At 37.2% G+C, this 20,163-nt stretch overlaps 1 long non-coding RNA gene across 3 annotated transcripts in view; it reads left to right on the forward strand.

Moving 5' to 3' along the window:
* Positions 1 to 19,441: 19,441 nt before the first annotated feature.
* The window catches only part of LOC144283592 (uncharacterized), a 277,411-nt gene continuing 276,689 nt past the window's right edge, over positions 19,442 to 20,163 (forward strand). For all 3 annotated transcript variants that reach the window (XR_013352145.1, XR_013352147.1, XR_013352148.1), the window contains exon 1: positions 19,442 to 19,876. This is a non-coding gene — a long non-coding RNA (uncharacterized LOC144283592). The remainder of the gene's footprint in view (positions 19,877 to 20,163) is intronic.

The following is a 20,163-nucleotide window of genomic DNA, read 5'->3' on the forward strand; positions in this document are numbered from 1 at the left end:
CTGTAAGTATCTATATGTATGTCCAATTAGTCTACTGTGTTAAGTTTTCTATTTTTCTTATTGATCTTTTGTCTAGCTGTTCCATCTACTATTGAAAATGGAGTATTAAAGTCTTTTATTATTGTAGAACTTTACAGATCTTCCTTCAGTTCTGTCAGTGTTTTCTTCATTTACTTAGGAGCTCTGATATTTGTGGTATATATGTTTATAATTCATATCTCCTTGATGAATTGATCCTTTTATATAATTAATCCTTTTTTATATGATGTCCTTTTTTGCTCTCTTGAAACAATTTTCCATTTAATTTTTCCCTAATAATAGTAGAGGGACCCTTAATCTAATTTGGCTACTATTTGCATGGAATATCTTTTTCAATCATTTCATTTTCAACCTATGTTTTTTGTTTTGTTTTGTTTTACATTATTGTAATCAATCAGTCATCTTTAGTTTGAGGCAGTTAATCTATTTACATTTAATTATTTTAAATGTAACCATAATTATGGAAAAGGGGAGATTTACTATTGCCACTTTGTACTGTGTTTTCTCTATGTCCCATAGATTTTTTTTCTTTCTTTTTTTTTTTTTTTTAATTTGTCCCTCCTTCCATTTATGTTTCCCTTGTGTTAGGTTGAAATTTTTGTAGTGCCCATTCTTATTTCCAATTGTGTACATTCTACAGATATTTTCCTTTGTTTATCATGGAATTAAACATAGCATTAAAGTCATAAGTCTTTTTTAAACTAATGCCATGTAACTTTTAAAATTTTAATCACAAATTATATCTTTATATTAGTTATATCTATAATTTATAATTTTAGTTATATTAGAATAAATGTATAATTATTTTCTTGCATTTGTCTTTCAAATCCTATAGAAAAGTAAAAAGTGGAGTTAAAAACCAAAATGATAATACTGGCTTATGTATTTGTCTATGTATTTACCTTTATTAGAGAAACTTATATTTTCATATGGCTTGCAGTTACTTTCCAGCATATTTTCATATCAACTTGAAGAACTCCCTCTAGCATTTTTTTTTCCCCAAGGTCAGGTCTGGTGGTAATAAATTTCCTCAGTTTCTGTTTTCTGACTATGTCTTAATTTCTCATTTTTGAGATATAGTTTTACTAGGTATTGACTTCTCAGTTGATGATTTTGTTTGTTTGTTTACTTTCAACATTATAAATATGCCATCTCACTGCCTTCTGGCTTCCAAGTTTTCTTCTGAGAAATCCACTTGTAATCTTACTGAAGATCCATTACATATGATGGCTCACTTTCTCTTGCTCCCTTCAAGATTCTCTTTGTCTCTTTCTTTTGGTAATTTGTTTATATTGTATTTTGAGAAGGGTCTCTTAGTGCTTAGCATACTTTGAGTTCTTTGAGCTCCTTACGTTTGTGTAGTATCAACATCTTTCTTCAAATCGGTAAGTTTTTGGCCATTATTTCTTCAAGTAAGCTCTATAACCCTTTATCTCTCTTCCTTCCAGGACTCCCATGTTGCACATATTGGTCCATTTGATGGTGTCCAAAAAGTATATTATACTCTATTCAGGTTTCCATTTTTTGTTCTTTAGACTCAATAATTTCAAATGACTTGTCTTTGTGTGTGTTGATTCTCTCTCTCTCTTTTTTTTTTTTTTTTTTGCCTATTTGAGGCTACTGTTAATTCTCTTTTTTGTTATTGTTGTTAATTCTCTTGAGTAAAATTTCCAATTCAGTTGTAATTTTCATCTGCAAATTTGTTTTGTTCTTTTTCATATTTTCCATCACTTTCACCTTATTCATACATCATTTTCCAGATATCGTTTAGTTTCTCTGTTTTTGTTTAATTTTTCTGTTTTTGTTTAGTCTTTAATTTTTCTGTTTTCTGTTAGCTCTTTGGGTATATATTTTTAAGAGATTTATTTACTTATCATTTAAGAGAGAGCAAGAGAAAGTGCGTGAACATGGATAGGGAGAGTGAAAGAGAGAGAGAGAGAGAATCTGAAGCAGACTCTCACTGAACAGGGAGACTGGTATAGGGCATGAGCCCAGATCCTGAGATCATGACCTTAGCTGAAATCAAGAGTCGAGTGCTTACCTGACTGAGCCACCCAGGCACCAGGCATATTTATTTGGGCATATTTAAGACAATTTTTAAAAATCTCTAATAAATCTAATACTTGTGTTTCTTCAGGAACAGTTTCTGAAGATTTATATTGTACTTTGAGTAGGCTTTATTTTCCTATTTCATTATATTCCTTGTGGCATTTCATTGAAAATTGGACACTTGAAACCACAGACATCTCCCCAGTCTTTGGAAACCTGCTCAGTGTAGTTGAAGACCTTCACTAATTAGCAGAGCACTTTTAATTCTCGGGATTAGTCCAGAATAAAAGCTGAAGTTCTTGACAGATATTTTGGCCTGATTTTTCCTTGGCTATGTGTGTGAATTTTTTCAATTCCTGGGTATGTTTGGATACTTTTAATTATCTTAATTTCCTTGAATCTCACTCCTGCTTCTTGTTAGGGCCTTAACTATTGCATTATAATAATCTACCAATAATCTCTTGTCTCAAGCATTTTCAGATTTGATCATCCTGTGGCTTTCAGCAGCCATGTCCACTACTTGCATGGCTTTTTCTAGTTTGAGCTGTAAATTAGGTGATATAAAAACCAATCTCTCCAGAAGTTCCAAAATAGATTAGAATGCTGCAGATTAGGTCTGCTCTGCTCTCTGTATGGTCCAAGGAAGTTACCTGAGGAACAGGCCTCCACTTCCCCTAAACCACAATGTGTTGGGAGGAGGAGGGCCAAGGGCATATAAATATATCATAAAATTTCCTACCATTTTGAACATGTTTAGAAGTTAATTTGATTGTTGTAGATCTTTGACTGATTTCCAGAGATTCTATAAAGTTATTTTAGCTAGTCTAATTGTTTTTAAAATGTTTCTGTGAGGGAATGTGGAGTTGGAGCTTCCTAGTCTACCATATTGTTAAGCATTCATATTGCTTAGATCCTTGAAATATTTTGTACTGAGTATACAATCTTTGGACTTCCCTATCTTCTCCTACATTTTTTGACAAAAAAAAAAAAAAAAAATGTCGAAAAGTCATGAGCTGGGTGGCTCAGCAATTTAGTGCCGCCTTTGGCCCAGGGTGTGATCCTGGAGACCCAGGATTGAGTCCCACATTAGGCTCTCCGCATGGAGCCTGCTTCTCCCTCTGCCTGTGTCTCTGCCTCTCTCTCTTTCTCTCTCTCTCTCTCTGTGCCTCTCATGAATAAATAAAATCTTAAAAAAAAAAAAAGAAGGCACTTGCTTTGCTTACTCATAAGAAGCAAGTCCTCATTTGTTCATGACCCCTCATGAGATTGTGGCAATTCAATCACATATTAAGGCTCCTAATTCTTCTAATTACTGATCTCATTTATTTCTAATTCTGGTTCTTTTGCTGTTTTCACCACCTGTACTCTGACTTCCTTCACTGAAGTCTTGAGCCCTTTAAAGTCATCCATTCTAACCCATGAGGGTTAGAATCAACTTCTTTCAAACTTCCATTAATATTGATTGACCTCTTCCTAAAAACATCTAAAAGAGTGAATCTTCCCCAGAAATTTTTCAACTTACTTTGCCTGGATCTATCACAGGTATCACCATCTACAACAGCTATAGCCTTAAAAAAGACTTGAAGGTTGAAATAACTCTTTGATCCTGGGCTGCAGAATGGATGTTGTGTTACCAGGCTTGAAAACATCATTAATCTCATTCTAAATCTCCATATGTGCTTTTGGGTGACTAGGTGCTTTGCCAGTGAACAGTAATATATTTTGAAAAGAATCTTTTTTTTTTTTTTTTCCTGAGCAGTAGGTCTCAACTGTGGGCCTAAAATATTTAGTAAAACCATGTTGTAATAATATAAACTGTTACCAGGCTTTGTTGTTCCATTTAGAGGATACAGTCAGAACAGACTTAGCATAATTCTTAAGGGCCCAAGAATTTTTGGAATGAACATTGGCTTCAACATAAAATGAGCATTGGCTTCAACATAATAGTCACCAGTGACCATTATCCCCTAATAAGAAACCCTGCCCTTTGAAGCTCTGAAGACAGGCATTCTAGACTTTTCTCTAGATTTGACAGTCCTCAATGACATCTTCTTCCAAGACAAGGAATTCACCTACATTGAAAATCTGTTGTTTAGTGCAGCCACCTTTGTTGATTATCTAGCTAGATCCTCTGGATAACTTTCTGCAGCTCCTGCATTAGCACTTGCTGCTTTACCTTGCACTTTTATGTTATGCAGGCAGCTTCTCTCCTTAAACCCCACTAATCAAACTGCCAGCCTCAAACTTTCTTTCTGCAGCTTCCTCGCCTCTCTTAGACTTCATAGAATTGAAGAGAGTTAGAGCCTGGCTCTGGACTAGGCTTGGCTAAAGGGAAAGTTGTGGCTGATTTGATCTATCCAGACTGCTCAGACCTTCTCCATATCAGCAATAAGGCTGTTTCCCTTCCTTATCAATGATGTATTCACTGCAGTAGCACTTTTAATTCCTTTAGGAACTTTTCCTTTGCATTCACAATTTGGCTGGTACAAGAAACCTAGCTTTTGGTCCTATCTTGGCTTTCAAAATGTCTTCCTCACTAAGCTTAATCATTTCTAGCTTCTGATTTACAGTGAAGGACACAAGATCTTCCTTTCACATGAACACTTAGAGGCATTGTAGGGCTATTAATTGGCCTAATTTCAACAGTACTGTGTTTCAGGATATAGAGAGGTTTGAAGAGAGGGAGACAAGTGAATGACCAGTCAGTGGAGCCGTCAACCCTTCAGGATTAGCTTCCCTGTTTTATATGGGTGTGGTTTGTGGCACCCTAAAACTATTACCATAGTAACATCGAAAGCCATTGATTACAGATCACCATAACAAATATGATGATAATGAGATTTGAAATATGAATTACGAAAGTGTGAGAATTATGAAAATGTGACATATAGAGAGATGAAATGAGCAAGTGCCGTGAGCAAGCAAGTATGCCAGTATACTTGTTCAGTGCAACAAACCTTCAATGTGTAAAAAATACAATATTTGCAAAATGTGATAAACTGTAATAAAAAGCTGCATGCCTATACTTAAGAAAGGTCTTTGTTCCGTATACTCTAAATCTATGGCTTTCTCTTATCTGTTTTTACTTATTTTTTCATTTTAGTTCTCTTTGTTTTCAATCTCAAATTCCCTCATTATATTTCAGCCAAATCATTCTCTTTTGAGATTTGTAAAAGGTAGTCTTTGTTTTGGGATGTTTTTGTCTTTTTCTTGGATTTCTTTCCTTGGTTCAGGCCATTTGATTTCCAATTTTTGTGCACACACGCATGTGTGTGAATTTGTGTGTTTTACAGCCTTATTAAGAAATAATCCATATGCCATATAATTCACCGATTTAAGGTATATAGTTCAATGGTTTTTAGGATGTTCACAGAAATCTACAACCATCACCACAATCTATGTTAGGAACGTTTTCATCACACTCCTTCAACAAAAAAAGAAACCTCTGCCCAATAGCAGTTACTTCCCATCATCTCTCCATTAGTCTACTTTCTCTCTCTAAATATTTGCCTAATCAAGACATTTCATATGAATGGAAACAAAGTATGCTCTTTTGTGATTGATTTCTTTCACTCAGCATATTGTTTTCAAGGTTAATTCAGGTTTCCTTTTTTTTTTTTTTTAAAGCTTATTTGTGATCCAGTTATATTCTGAGTTGTTGACTAACCGGATTCATAGTGTCTTTCATTTTTTCCATTACTTTTTTAAAACGATTTATTTATTTATCCCTCCACGCAGAGGACTCAATCCTGGGACCCCAGGATCACGCTCTGGGCCAAAGGCAGGCGCTAAACTGCTGAGCCACCCAGGGATCCCCTCATTTTTCCCATTACTTAATGTTGTTTAGTATATATTAAGGTCTTGCATTATAATTTTTCTCTGCTTTATAATTATTTTTAGTGTGTATTTTCACCTACGTGACCGTTTTGACAGTCACTTTCTACTTTCATCTTGTAGTAGATCTGAATGGGGAGCTATGTGAGTTTTGTATATTTTTAAAGTATCTTTTATTTTTCTGAAACATTAACTAGAGATCATTATATGTAAGATTAGTCAGAGTGGTTTGAATGTCTTACTAAGATTCTTAGTTCAAGCTTACCATATTCTGACGGCACAGTCAGAAGTGAAGTTTCTCTACTAATTGCTGCCTTTTTCATGTGTGTTGGGGGTAGGAGAGATGCAGAATTTCTTCTGATGCTGTGATCTTATTTTGTTTCTAAAGAGTCCATGTTTTTTACAGCATTCTCCCCCCTATCCCTTTACCACCACACTTCCAAAGGATGTAGCCTCTATCACCCCCAAAACTGATGCTTTCCCCATTTCCTTTACTTCTTTTAATGCATGTTCCAGCCCTTTCCTTTTGGTTTCCTGATAACCCTTGCTCTGGTCCACAGATATTTGACATGTTTAAGATTTTGTCATTCAGGGTCAGACTTTCACATTCAAGGATGATTCCATATATGTTCTCCTATGTTAAGGACTCTGTTGCTCAAACTGTTTCATTAATAACCTTCCTGTTTCTCTTCAAAAAGGTCTGTAGAGTAGGCTATACTAATTTTGGATGTTTTCCCCTTTTACATGTGAACTATAGTTTTTAGCAAACTGCAACTCCTAATTATACTCCAGGCATAGGTTATAGTTGGCTTTATTTATTTGGAGGTTTTATGGGAAAACTTTACATTTAGGAGCCAGTTATTTTGCTATCCAGTATTTTCTTAAAAATGGGATAGTTCTGGCGTGGGTGGGTGGCTCAGTCAATTAAGTGTCTGACTCCTGATTTCAGCTCAGGTCATGATCTCAGGGTCATGAGATCTCTCTCTGTTGGGCTCTGTGCTGGGCATGGGGTCTGCTTGTCCTTCTCCCTCTGTTCCTCCCCCCCCCCCTCTCTCTCTCAAGTAAGTAGATAAAAATCATTTAAAAATGGGATAATTCCCCTCATTTGTTTTGTTTTGCAAAAATGTTAGATTCATTATGGTAAATAAACTAAATAATCTTACAAACAGTAGTTTTATCTAATTCTTTATGACATTGCTCTAGCATTTGACTGATTTTACCATCTTAAAAACAGATTTGGTCTAAGTTTCTGAGATAGAGATTACTAGTACATCATTATATCTACTTTCCCTTTTCTTATACAGCAGAGGCTGCATGCTCAATATTTCTTTTAATTAGGTGGGATCATGTGGACATTTCTGGTCATTACAATGTGAGTGGAAGAAATGTGTTTTTCCAGGCTAGGACAGACAATTAATAAGTAGAGAGTTCTATTCTCTCTTCTCCTGCCAGAACAATAATGATAAGACTTCACTTTCTGAAAGGAGAGCCAGGAGATGGGAGGGGCTTGAATCCGCGAGTTTCCACATGGGAGACAGCTTTTGCTGAGAAATACCTGAAATCACACTGAACTAAGAATGAGCAAGAAATGTACTTTTACTTTGTATAGTCAGTGAAGTGTTTTTTTTTTTTTTTTGTTCCTACAGCTTCAGTCTAGCCTACTTTGACATAGATAGATAGTTTAGAGGTTGAACCAACCTCCTCAGAGCAAAAATAGATTTCCAAGTTTCCATGTTTCACAGAAAGAAATTAGCTTTTCCACATAACTCAAAAAATCGTTAAACTAGTGAAGTTCTTTAGTGGAAAAAATTAAAAGAAAATCCTCATACATAATGCAATTAGGAAACCAAAATCTTGTATCCTTCTGAAAGTTATATTTTTCTATATATAAACTGTCAAATAAAATGACATTCTATTTTAAGTAGAAATCTGCTACTTTATTTAATATCATAAAAGAATGAACAACCCGCATATTTGTACATCAAGTTGGTTGAAAGGAGACATATTGAAAATTGGATATTTGTAAAGAGTATTTCATAAGATCTTTGTAGATCTCCAAATTTGTGAAAATCACTAATATATATAAATCCCCTCATGAAATATTATGTCATATTAATTATCATTTACTTAAGTTTCAAAACAGCAAAGTATGAAATAATATTCATTGGATTTCAATAAATCTAACTTAGCATTGTTTTTTCTAGTAAATTAAACTATTTTATAATCTAATGTATCATTATTGTAGTAAAATTAATTATGAACTTAAATTGAATTGGCGAAAGCTGAAACAGTAACAGCAAATGATTGTGATTGCTGCTGTATCTTTTGTGCATCTGTTCACCACAAACAGCATGAATGTATATTTAGAAACAGATTTTCTTCCATTACTGAATGGTGCAATTCTAACTGGAATTTATCTTGCCTATGGCTCATCACTTTGTGTTTTCTGCCTTGGTTTCTCAGTTTTGTATTCAACTGATGCCTCCTTTCCTATTAACTTCACATTATGCAAATTAATATGCTTCTGAAAATTCTTGAACCAATCTTTGCTCATAAAATTGGTTGCTTCAAATGCTGTGCTGGGACCTTCAGCACCTGTGGTTACATGGAAACATTTTTTTTTTAACAGTTTCTTATTTCTTCCCAAATTATATTTGCATCTAGAATTACATGTTTCCTTCGCACATCTTCATACCACACATTAATTACCTACTTAACTGTCATAAATTATTATCTTTTAAGCTATGAACAACTCTGTACTGGCTGGAACATTTTATAAAAGAACTTATATCTATTTCTAGGTAGAGTCATCTGAGATAACGATATAGAGTTATCTGAGTCACAACCAGATTTATCAAAACCTATATTCTATATCTAATGTATCTATATATCTACATTCCAGTTAAGGAGCTTTACTTTCATAGTTTCATTTTCATATCTTGCAAGAAGCATTATCTTGCTTCTCTAGGTGATTTTCAAAAAAGCATGTTATTATTTATTATTTTTTACTTTTAACCCAGGGTACTAGATATGGAATGCATAGTTGAAATGAGCAAAGCTCTACTTAAACATAGATGCTATTCAGTTTTACTAGTTAAGTAAAACAATCCTATAATAGAAACTCCACAAAATTACAACTAAATATCACATCATAAACACACGAGTGCATCATAGAATTATTTAGTCTCTGCTCAGTACTGAAACACTCGCTTTTAATTTCCCTGAATACCAAGAATATACTGTATTTAACATATTATTTTAATACCAGTTGGATAGATTTCAAACTATTCTCACACCTCCAGTAGGGAGGGATAAACAGGTAGGCACTTGTTTCGTTTTTTTAAAGATTTTATATATTCATGAGAGACACAGAAAGAGAGAGAGGCAGAGACACAGGCAGAGGGAGAAGCAGGCAATGATCTTGCGGGGAGCCCAATGTGGGACTCGATCCCAAGACCCCGGGATCACGACCTGAGCTGAACGAAGGTAGATGCTCAACCACTGAGCCACCCAGGTGCCCTAGCATATTAGATTCTGAAGAAAACTTTCAGATTGTAGGGTGCTTACCAAATGAGATCTTTAAAAAAAAATCTAATATGCTAAAAATCTCAGTGAGCACATATTATAATGAGAACATTTGTAAAAGTGTGTAAGTATATAAATGAAATGGTTCCTGAGTATTTCTGTCATTCCCATAAATTGTCCCTGAAATATGGGTGTCAATTTTTAGCAATATGTTATTCAGTCAGATATAGGTTATAAACTTGTATCAAAATTATCTCAGAAGCTTATAAATATTAAGATGCTTGCCTGATTTTTTATGGGTTTTATACAGCAGTTTGGGAGTTGTTTTGCAATATTTTCTAACTTCCCTCAAATGATTAGTCTGAATACCAAACATTTGAGAAATTGCTCCACACAAAATTCTAATCATTTGAATACTATACCAGGAATCAGAAGAAAAAGAATCAGTATACGTAGGCATTTGAAGTTTTGTTTTCATGTGTTAAGCTTCGATCTTCTTTTTCCTTTTTTTTTTTTCCCCATGGGCCACCCGCTTTAGAGTTTGAGGAGTTTGGCAGTTTGATCATCCCATACTGAGTTAAGAAGCTTAGAAGAGCCCAGAAGCTTCATATACATGGGTTCCCAAGTGAATCCTTATGGCTCAAGTCTTTCAATAATGGGTGGAGGGTAATTTTCATTTATTTATTAAGTGAATATTTTGACTTCTTATTATTCCTAGTATCTTCCTTAATTTCTTAAGGCAGATGATTTTCATTATCCTGTATCATACCTCACATTTTACTATGTTTCCCCACCCTATAATACGATGGAAGATTTGCCACAAAACTAATTCTAGAGACTGTATTAATGGCTACCGAAATTAAAAGGGTGAATCCTTTCTCAGATTTACAAGTGCTCTTTCTCCCAGTAAAGAAAAGAGAAGGGAAATAAACACACACTTTCATATACCACCTCCTTCACATATTTATCCCACTCTTTATTAACCATGATTTGCATTTAAAAGTATAGAGTTCCCACGAGTATAAGTAACCTAAGGTCATGAAGCCAATAAATGACAGAAGCGGGAAACTAATTGAGATCTTTCTGAACCAAGTCCCATGAACTATTTTACACACACAAAAAAATATGGTAATAATGGTGGAAGAATGGAAACTTCTTATGTAATGCTAGAATGGATTTATTATTTAACCATTCTCTTGGTGAAGACTTGTGCTGCAAATGTATGGAATTTTGTTTAATACCAACATCAAAATCTATAGTTATATTATTTTTAAAATATATCTCAATTTTTATCCTAAAAATTATATTACTCAGGTATATCCCCCATTACTTAGAATACTGAAGTAAGAATTCTAATATTTTAGGAAAATACAAAGTGAGTTATATTTCAGGAAAATTTTGAAAGATGAATTTGAAGGGAAAGAATGAAACATAATCTGTGAAGGATGTTCCCAGAACATTTGTGAAATAATAAGAAAACCTACTAACTTTTTTTTTTTTATTTTTATCTACTTTTTTTTTTTTTTTTTTTTGAGAGGGAGAAAGAGAAAGAGAGGTTGGAGGGGCAGAGGGAGAGGCAGAGGGAGAGAGAATCTTTAGCAGGGTCTCTGCCCAGTGTGGAGCTCAGGGTTGGGTTCTAGCTCACAACTGTGAGATTATCACCTGAGCTAAAAACAGGGTCAGATGCTTAACCAACTGAGCCACCCAGATGCCCCCAAATACCTACTAACTCTAATCATAACTTTGTAAGATCCCTCCCATGCACATTTTCCATCAGATAGGCCTATTGAGTGTAGCATAACTCAAGTTTTACCAAGTAATACAATTCTTATGATTTAAACAATTTGATATAAAACTTGGATTGACCTGATAAAATGACTCTTGATTTTATGTTTAATACTAAAGTTCAACCAGAACCTAGTATTGGGTGCTCTGTTTGAGGGCATTATTTAAACCATCCATAAAAATATTTTTTAGAGGGTTTAAAATTTATTTTTACTTTTGTATCCTTTAAGGTAATGTTTCTCTATCAGAAATATTAACATTGTGTATGTCTGATGAGACCAATATCTTTCATTTATTTGTAATCCACATTGGATGGATGAACTTATATGGTCTTATGGCAGCAATCAGACTTTGAAGCCCATAAATCATTTGCTTCATTTTTCCTGTCCTGAATCAGTTAGAGCTTTCTTATTCTAATTTATTTTCCTTTTTCTCTCTCTATTCTATTCTCCTTATCCATTTTGCTTTTCATATTTCTGTAGATTTTCTCAAAGAATTATGCTTAGATAGAAGGAATGCTACATTGATAACAAATAGGAATTTCTATCAGCAGATACAAAATGTACACTAGCACTTGTCAGTTCTAATCATGTTGACACTGTCAAGTACAGGGGCAGTTACACCAGTTCAGTTTAGAGAACCTCAATTATAAATCCTAGCAGTCGCATGAACATTGGTTTATGGAAGGAGTCTGTAAGTAGAAACCTCTTTGGCATGTGAAGGTGAAATCTTAAAAAAATTAAGTTAATGATAACTGTAATGAAAGGAACTCCCTGGTGCATATCCTTTAACCATATAAATGCAATTTAGATCAACTGTGAAGGCTCAAAATATTTTAATTTTAGATTAAGTTCTCCGGACTCTTTGTTGTTGTATCTATGCCTTCTTTCCAAACTGACTGCATTATATCTGGTTATTATAATCGTCTTCATACCACATTCTAGCACTATAGTCAAATACTAGGCTCAGTAAGCACCTAAAAGAGAGAATCACATAGGATGCTGAGAATTTAATGGCTATTACTTTGTACTTAATGGATTGTTTTAAAAAGACTACTTTATGTTAAAGTTTAGCTCTTTATAAACAAGTTAAAGTATTATTTTAAATTAACCATAGAAAATACAGTTCATTTTAACAAAACATAATGTATGAAAATGTAATTTATTTACTTTTTAAAAAAATTAGAGATAGTTACTACTTCTAGAGATAGAAGTGGTATTAGGCTCTATTTCAGATTATATTGCTCTCTAGTATGGATTTTGACTAAGTAAGCCATCACATCTTATTTTCTTCTAATTTCTATAGCAATAAAATGAAGCATATAAAATCTTTTTTTTTTTTTTTTTTGGAAAGGGTCTATAATTTAGGTTATAGGCAGTTAAAATAAAATGAAACACCATACAGTGTGAATAAATTTCCCTGGATAGGTAATTTTCTTCAGCTATATTTTGCTATTTCATTTCAACATTTTGTTCACATAGTCTGGCACTGTTTCTGCTTTTGCACCTAAAGCATGTCCATTTTTGGCATATATTTGGTATAAATAGATAGTGTGAGAAAAAGTGTAATAGAAAGAAATGCACATAAGAGCCCAAATCTGCTTTATATCTATTAATTTTTCCCTCCAGAACCTAGAATATGAGTATTGGCTTTTCCATGAAATAAAAACAGGCAAAATATTTAAGAACTGAGTAAATATAATGTGTAACTGTTGGTTATTATCTCATATTACAGATTAATAAAATACATGTTCTCTCTGCTTTTACTATAATCCAATAGAGCTGTGCTCCTTTTTGGAGGCTCTAGGGATGAATGAAATCCCAAGCTCATTCCACTGGCAAGATTCATTTTCTTTTACTTGTAGGAGTAAGGAAAGTATTTTCTTGCTAATGATTAAGGAAAGGCTGGTCTTTGCTCCTAGAAGCTGCTCCATTCCTTTTCATGTTTCTATATATCTCCCTTTTCTTCCAACAATGGCAGGGAGGGTCTCTCTCATGCTTTTTATACCTCCCCTTAAATTGTATCCTTCTGATGGTTTCCCAAAATGAAAAAGAAACCATTGCCTTACAAATTTTTCTCAACAATATTTAGTAATTTTCAGTGTATAGTACTTGCACCTATTTTGTTATATATATATATATACATATATATATACATATACATATATGTACATATACATATATATATTGCATTTCAAAGAAAATATTTTATTTATTCATGAGAGACATGGAGGGAGAGGCAGAGACACAGGCAGAAGGAGAATCAGGCTCCCTGTGGGGAACCCGATGCGGGACTTGATCCTAAGACCCCGGGATAAGGCCTTGACCCAACCGCAGATGCTCAACCGCTGAGCCACCCAGGCATCCCCACATTGCATTTATTATTTAAGATAACCATTTTCTGACAACAAATTTATAAATTCAACACACTGTTGTTTTAAACACCCAAGTTAGTGGCGATTTTTTATAGATGTCTCAGATAATTAATACATCATGTATATGAAATTCTAGAGAAAGCAAAACTGTAGTCACAGTAGCAGATACTGGCCTAAATCAGGGATTATGGAAGGGTGCCTAAATGACATATACGGACTTCTGGGGGATATGGAAAATGTTACATATATTTTGGCTGCGGATATGAAAACATGAATGAATATACATATATATATATATATATATATATATATATATATGTTTATATGTCATAACTCATGGAACTATACATTTAAAATAATGTTGATCATACTTTAGTAAGTGGGAAATACATTGTTGGTTTCCTAGTGGGTCACTACCTTTATTTTACCTTATCATTGTTGGAATGTGATTACAAATCACCCTAGCTTCTGCACATATGAATAGTCAAATACAATAATGAAAATGGTCAGTAGAGCAAGATAGGGAGGCAGTAACCATGATCAGCCTGTGCTGTTTTCAATAATATCTCTAAGCAGAGCTGAGGAATCAACTACTATTCTAATAATTTTGCAAGAGAGTGAACAATTAATTGTATCAGCAAGTTGAGGAATAGTTATGACCTCCTGAGTGGCTAAAATGTCAGGATATTTGCTTATCTCTAAATCAGGTTGACATGTGGGAAGGTACTCTGACACTGGATTGTGGAGGATATACAAATAACAAATAAAGACATAGAAATTGTTTGTGAAAAGTTCTCAGCATGAAGAGGAGGTTAAAGCAGGCAACAAGGAAATATTAATTAGCAAACAGACCTCTTACTTTAAGCATCTCTTCTTACTATCTTTCCTCTCATCTATCTTGATTATGTAACTTTTGTGTGACTCCAAACATTGTGTTTTGGCATGACTAGAAAAACACTCATCCATATGCATAATTTTATAAGCTAAAGCAACCATGCCATTGACCAGAACTATAAGAGATAGGGAAGCCCCATAGTTTTTACCTTATAGAATTTGAAAACCCCTTCATGGTATAACTTTAGCAAATGATAACATGAAGATCTTTGTCCTAAACCTTAGATCTAGAGCCTAGACTTGGGCATATGTTTTTGTTTCATAGGCATTTTAACTTGTTGATCATAATATTATATATGTATATATAATATAATATGATAATATATAGTTATATATAATTAATGTATATAATATGTAATTATAATTATAATAAAATTATATACTATACAATATATATTAAATATAATATAATATATATTATATATAATTAATATAATATGTATTATAATGTACATATACAATGGTTACAAAAGGGCACAGGAGCAGATGTAGAGTGTGATAAAGAAGCTGACCAACTGGCTACCAGCTTTATTTTAGTAAATGATGTATGATATCATATATCATTTCCCAGAGTAAATGATATATGATAAAAACATACAAGTGACTAGATGGTAGCTCAATGAAGAGGCCGAGGCAAGTGGATTCTAACAAAGGGAACAGCATATTCAGATGTCAAGTGAAAATACATAATAAAAGAGTATAACACTCTTTTAAAAAATATTTTATTTACTTGACAGAGAGAGAGAGAGCATGCAAGCATAAGCAGGGGAGCAGCAGAGGGAGAGGGAGAAGCAGGCTCCCCATCAAGCAGGGAGCTAGACGTGAGGCTTGATCCTAGGGTCCTGGGATCATGACCTGAGCCAAAAGTAGAAGCTTAACCAACTGAACCACCCAGACATCCCAAGAGTATAATACTTTTAAAGAACAACAAAAAAATTCAATATTACTGAAAAGAGCTTACGATGAAGAGTTCTTGAAAGATGTTGCTAAATGAATGTAAGAAGAATAAGCAAAGAAACCAAGGAAAGGATTGTGATTTCACTTATCCTGAAAGCAATGGAGGTTTCACGGGTTTTCAATATGGGATTGAAATGTTGATATCACAGGTCGATCACGATCACAGGTTGCTATCACGATCACAGGTCGTCCTGTGTTAGGGAAGTTTAGGGTTTTCCAAATTTAGGACCCAGGGTAGTATCTACTTCACATGTAGCATTACTGAGTACAGGAAGTGGTCGTGGTAGATCGAGGGAATCAAAGCTCCCATGACTGTCAGGGGTTATGTGTACAAGTTTGAGGCCAAATTCATTGAAGAACTAGGCTAAAGTCTGTAAGGCTAGAGAACTGGGCTGTTAAAACTCTGAATGCAGGGGAGAAAACATTCATTACTCTTTTTTCTTATAATAAGAAACTCTCTTTTCTTTCAGAAAGAAGCATTCACTCACTTGAAATGGAATTTAGCTCCCACGCCTACTTAGATGAACCTGTAACCTAAAGGAGCCAGAGTATCCATAATAATTAGCTCACAGGTAGACATGAATTAAGCAAACACAGTTATTTGGTGTAATTAAGATGGATACTGAGGGAGGAGGTTAGCTCTTATTATTCCTTAGTTGTCAGCTAAAGCAGCATTGTAATTGTACAAGTTTTAGTAGTTCTTTCTGTCACAATATAGAGATAAGTTCACTGATTTTGTTTAAGCTACTTGGAAATTTAATGCTGTCTTTCACAACTGCAAAACCCTAATTGATATGTGTATTAGTGAAAAAAACAAATTTACTTGGCATCAGAATATAACATTTAATGGATTATAAATATGCCTATAATTTCATGTAAATATATGTATATGTGGTATTACAGGAAAACTCATAATTTATAAGAGAAAAATCACAATTAGAGCATATTAATTAGAGACAAAATAATTAAAACCACATAGTCAATATATATGGAGTATGTCATATGCTGAAATGTAAAGATGAGATGAATGTTATTACATATTTTAACAATTTAAGGTCACGTCCTAGTGGTATATATAATTATTTAAAGCACGTGTCAAATCTATGAAATGTGTTGTGTGTTTAAGAGCCTTCAGTCCAGCCTTTGTATTGATGTCCTGTTAGATAAAAAATATGTTGTCCTGAAGCAGAACAACCTTTCAAATGTTATTTGCATTCCATATACGATTAGTGATGGAGTCTTAGGATTCTCTGAATCTTTTGTAAAGATTGCTTTGAAAGCCAAAGTGCATACTGCTGTATTGCAGGTGATATATCTTATGGATTAAATATCATATGTCAACTTTGTATTGACGCATGCACTGAATATCCCTGGGTAGTCCCTTAATTGTTTGGTCAGAAGAAACACGTTGGAAAATGTATGTTATAGCAACAACATTATTATCTAATGTTTTGTATTTCCCAAAAGAGTAAAATGAGGAATAAATATATGATCCTCAATACACTGAATAACATCCAACATGGCCTTCCACCTACATAATTCATTCAAACTAATAAACACTATCTAGATGTTAATAAATGTATTAAATCAATAATGATGGCAGTCCATAAAGATATTTACCACTTCTACTCAAGCCACTTGTCAATTATATGGAAAGGAAGCACAAAAGCAATTTAAGCATACTTTTACATTTTAGATAATTTAATTATATTTAGTGGTAATTACTAATAGGACTGTTGCACAGGAAAATAACATTGTTTGAAATTCAGTATTTTTGTTTTGTTTTGAAGACTCCATGGAATTAGTTTCAATGGTTATGAGTATATCACACATCGATGATTCAAATTAATCAATTAATTGCAAATCAATAGGGGAACCTAAAATGTCTTACTTGTTTCTTTGTTTAGAACTTTATTGTTACAGGGACACAGATCATATTAAGCGTATAAATGTGCTAACTACCTGTGAGTTGGGTAATAGGCATGCAGACCTTGGTCTCCACTACAGACGCTGCATGGTCCATGAACTGGCTCCAGGGCCTCTCCACATGGTCTGGGAGCCCCTGGAGAGCACGGGATTAGACCACCAGCCAGGGAGGAGAGAGTCTTTGTGGAGGTCCAGGAGTCCAGTAGAGTTGTGCCAGCACACTGTTGAAAGAAAAAACATTATGGGGTTTGGATGCATTAGAGAGGGTAAGAAGAACGGCATAACTTTACCTGTGTAACACCTTCCCCAAGGTGACACAGATTAGTGCCAAGAGATCCCCCCCCCACTCCGGCCGATGAGTTCTCACTGCGAGGAAGTAACTATGACTGAATATCCAGATTCCCCAGCTGTGCAGACTGCCCCCAAAGAGGCCAACATCTCTCTCACCCCATAAAGAGCGCTGACTTGTGAGCTGCATGACTAGGGCATGGGAAGATGCTGGGAAAGTCGCTGACAGGAGTCTCTAGAAGGCTCAGAGGGGTTACGGGTCTGGATCCTGCTAACTGCATTGTGGATTCCATCGTTCCTGAGCTTCCGAGGATGCCTCACCTGTGGATCTCCCAAACTGGCCCACGGGCAGCCCTAAGGCTCTGGGCACCTCACCCAACACATCCCAAATCATCCCATTCATTGTGCACACTCGATTGGCTGTGTAAGGCATGAACTGTGGTGGATGGCTAGTGAGCCCATGGGGAAAATCAGTCTGAACCTGCAGGCCAGGAAGAGACAGCAAACCTGAGTTTTAGCATCACCTCTGAGAAAGCAAGTGGGAGGCTGCCAGTAACCTGCTGGGCATGTGGCAGGAGAAGAAGGCTCACGGGCTTGCGGATTGTGCCACCGAAGAAAGTGGAAAGCAGGTGTATCCCCCCCCAGAAGAGTGGGAAAAGCCTCGGGATCCCTGACAGGCAGCCACAAGGTGTTTCTCTGTTGAGGTCAGTCATTAAAGACCAGACGGAGTCACTGCTACTTCAAATGTGAAGAAAGCGAGCAAGGGCAAGACTTCGAGAAATATGAAGATCAAGGCAACGCAACAAGGAATCACTCTAACCTTCCAATGATCAGTCCCCAAAACATTGCTGTGATCTACCGAATGATGAATCAAAAACAGTTGTTTCCTGTCTTGTGATGAGAACTGTATTTTTTTAAAAGATTTATTTATGATAGACATAGAGAGAGAGAGGCAGAGACCCAGGCAGAGGGAGAAGCAGGCCCCATGCAGGGAGCCCGATGCGGGATTCGATCTCGCGACCCTGGGGTCACCCTGGGCCGAAGGCGGCGCTAAACCCCTGAGCCCCCCGAGGATCCCCGTGATGACGTTTAAGAGCCAGTCTTTCACCAACTTTCAATATGCAACATGATCCTGCAAACCATAACCACGGCGCTGCCCGCAGCATCGTAGGGCTAACGCAGTTTGTATCTGGAGGCCCAGCTCGGTTCTGCTGCGCCAGGGGCCGACACCACGTGGCCCCCACACTCCCCCAACCCCCGCCCCCCTGCCGTGGCCTGGACCCTGGAGGCCCCCAGCCAGCAAGTGCGGGGGCGGGGTCGCGCGGGCAGGGCGCCTGGATGGAAGCGGGGTGCCTCCAGCCGCCGGCTCCCCAGCTGCACCCTCGTGGACCAGCCCCGCCCCACCCCCGCGCGGAGAGAGCAGCGGGTGCACCTGCAAGCGCTCCCGGTTAGAGACCCCGCGCCGCAGCTCGCACGCGGTCGGAGTTCTCGCGAGCTCACAGGAGCAGCAGCCCGCGCACGCGCACTTCGGGGATACCCCCCGCCTCGGACTCCAGCCTTGGTCCAGACCCCCTGAGCATGTGCGTGCCGCCCGCCGCCCGCCGCCCGCCACCTGCCACGTGCCACGTGCCACCTGCCGCCCGCCCGCCATCTGCCTCTTCCACCTGCCACCCGCCACCTGCCTCCGCCCGCCACCTGCCTCCCGCCGCCCACCACGTGCCACCTGCCTCCCGTTTCCTGCCACGTGCCACCTGCCGCCCGCCACCTGCCTCCTCCACCTGCCGCCTCCACCTGCCTCCTGCTTCCTGCTACCTGCCACCTGCCACCTGCCGCCTGCCACCTGCCTCCCGCCTCCCGCCACCTGCTGCCTCCACCTGCCACCTCCTCCCGCCGGGTGCTTCTCTCCCGACACGGTGTGCCCCGCGGGGTCGGGCTGCACACCTGCTCCTGCCGCGGTGCCTGTCTCTCTCTCTCTGCCTCCAGGAAGGAGACTGTAGGGGAACTGGAAGCCGAGCGGCCAGCCCGGGTTGGACATACCATTTGGCCATCCGAGGTCCACGGTGACAGGCCCACTCTGCACCTGCCTGCCCCCCGCCCCCCCCTCGCCAGTGGCCAGTGAGCATCCCAGAGATGCCTGCTACTCAGTGTCCCCAAAGAAGGCGCACGGGGACCTTTCACTGTTATACCAGTGGGATGTGGCGCCAGGTGGGCCTTCTCGAGGTCAACACCCACCCTCACAGCATCAGGCCTGAACCTGCATCCCCAGCCCAAGAGCACACCTGCACCCCCACTCCCGCCTCCAGATCCAGCTGTATTCTCTGCTACCCCCACCTCCCTTTTTGGTCCTAGAAATTTACCTACCACTTGATATACCTAGAGACATGTGATGTGAGGGTGGGGTGCTTCCCTATAGATAGTTTGCACAATGCTGAAGAAAGGGCCAGTTTTCTTTTTTTTTAAGATTTTATTTATTTATTCATGAGAGACACAGA

Source organism: Canis aureus, chromosome 14 (genome assembly GCF_053574225.1).
Source record: "Canis aureus isolate CA01 chromosome 14, VMU_Caureus_v.1.0, whole genome shotgun sequence".
Lineage (NCBI taxonomy): Eukaryota > Metazoa > Chordata > Mammalia > Carnivora > Canidae > Canis > Canis aureus.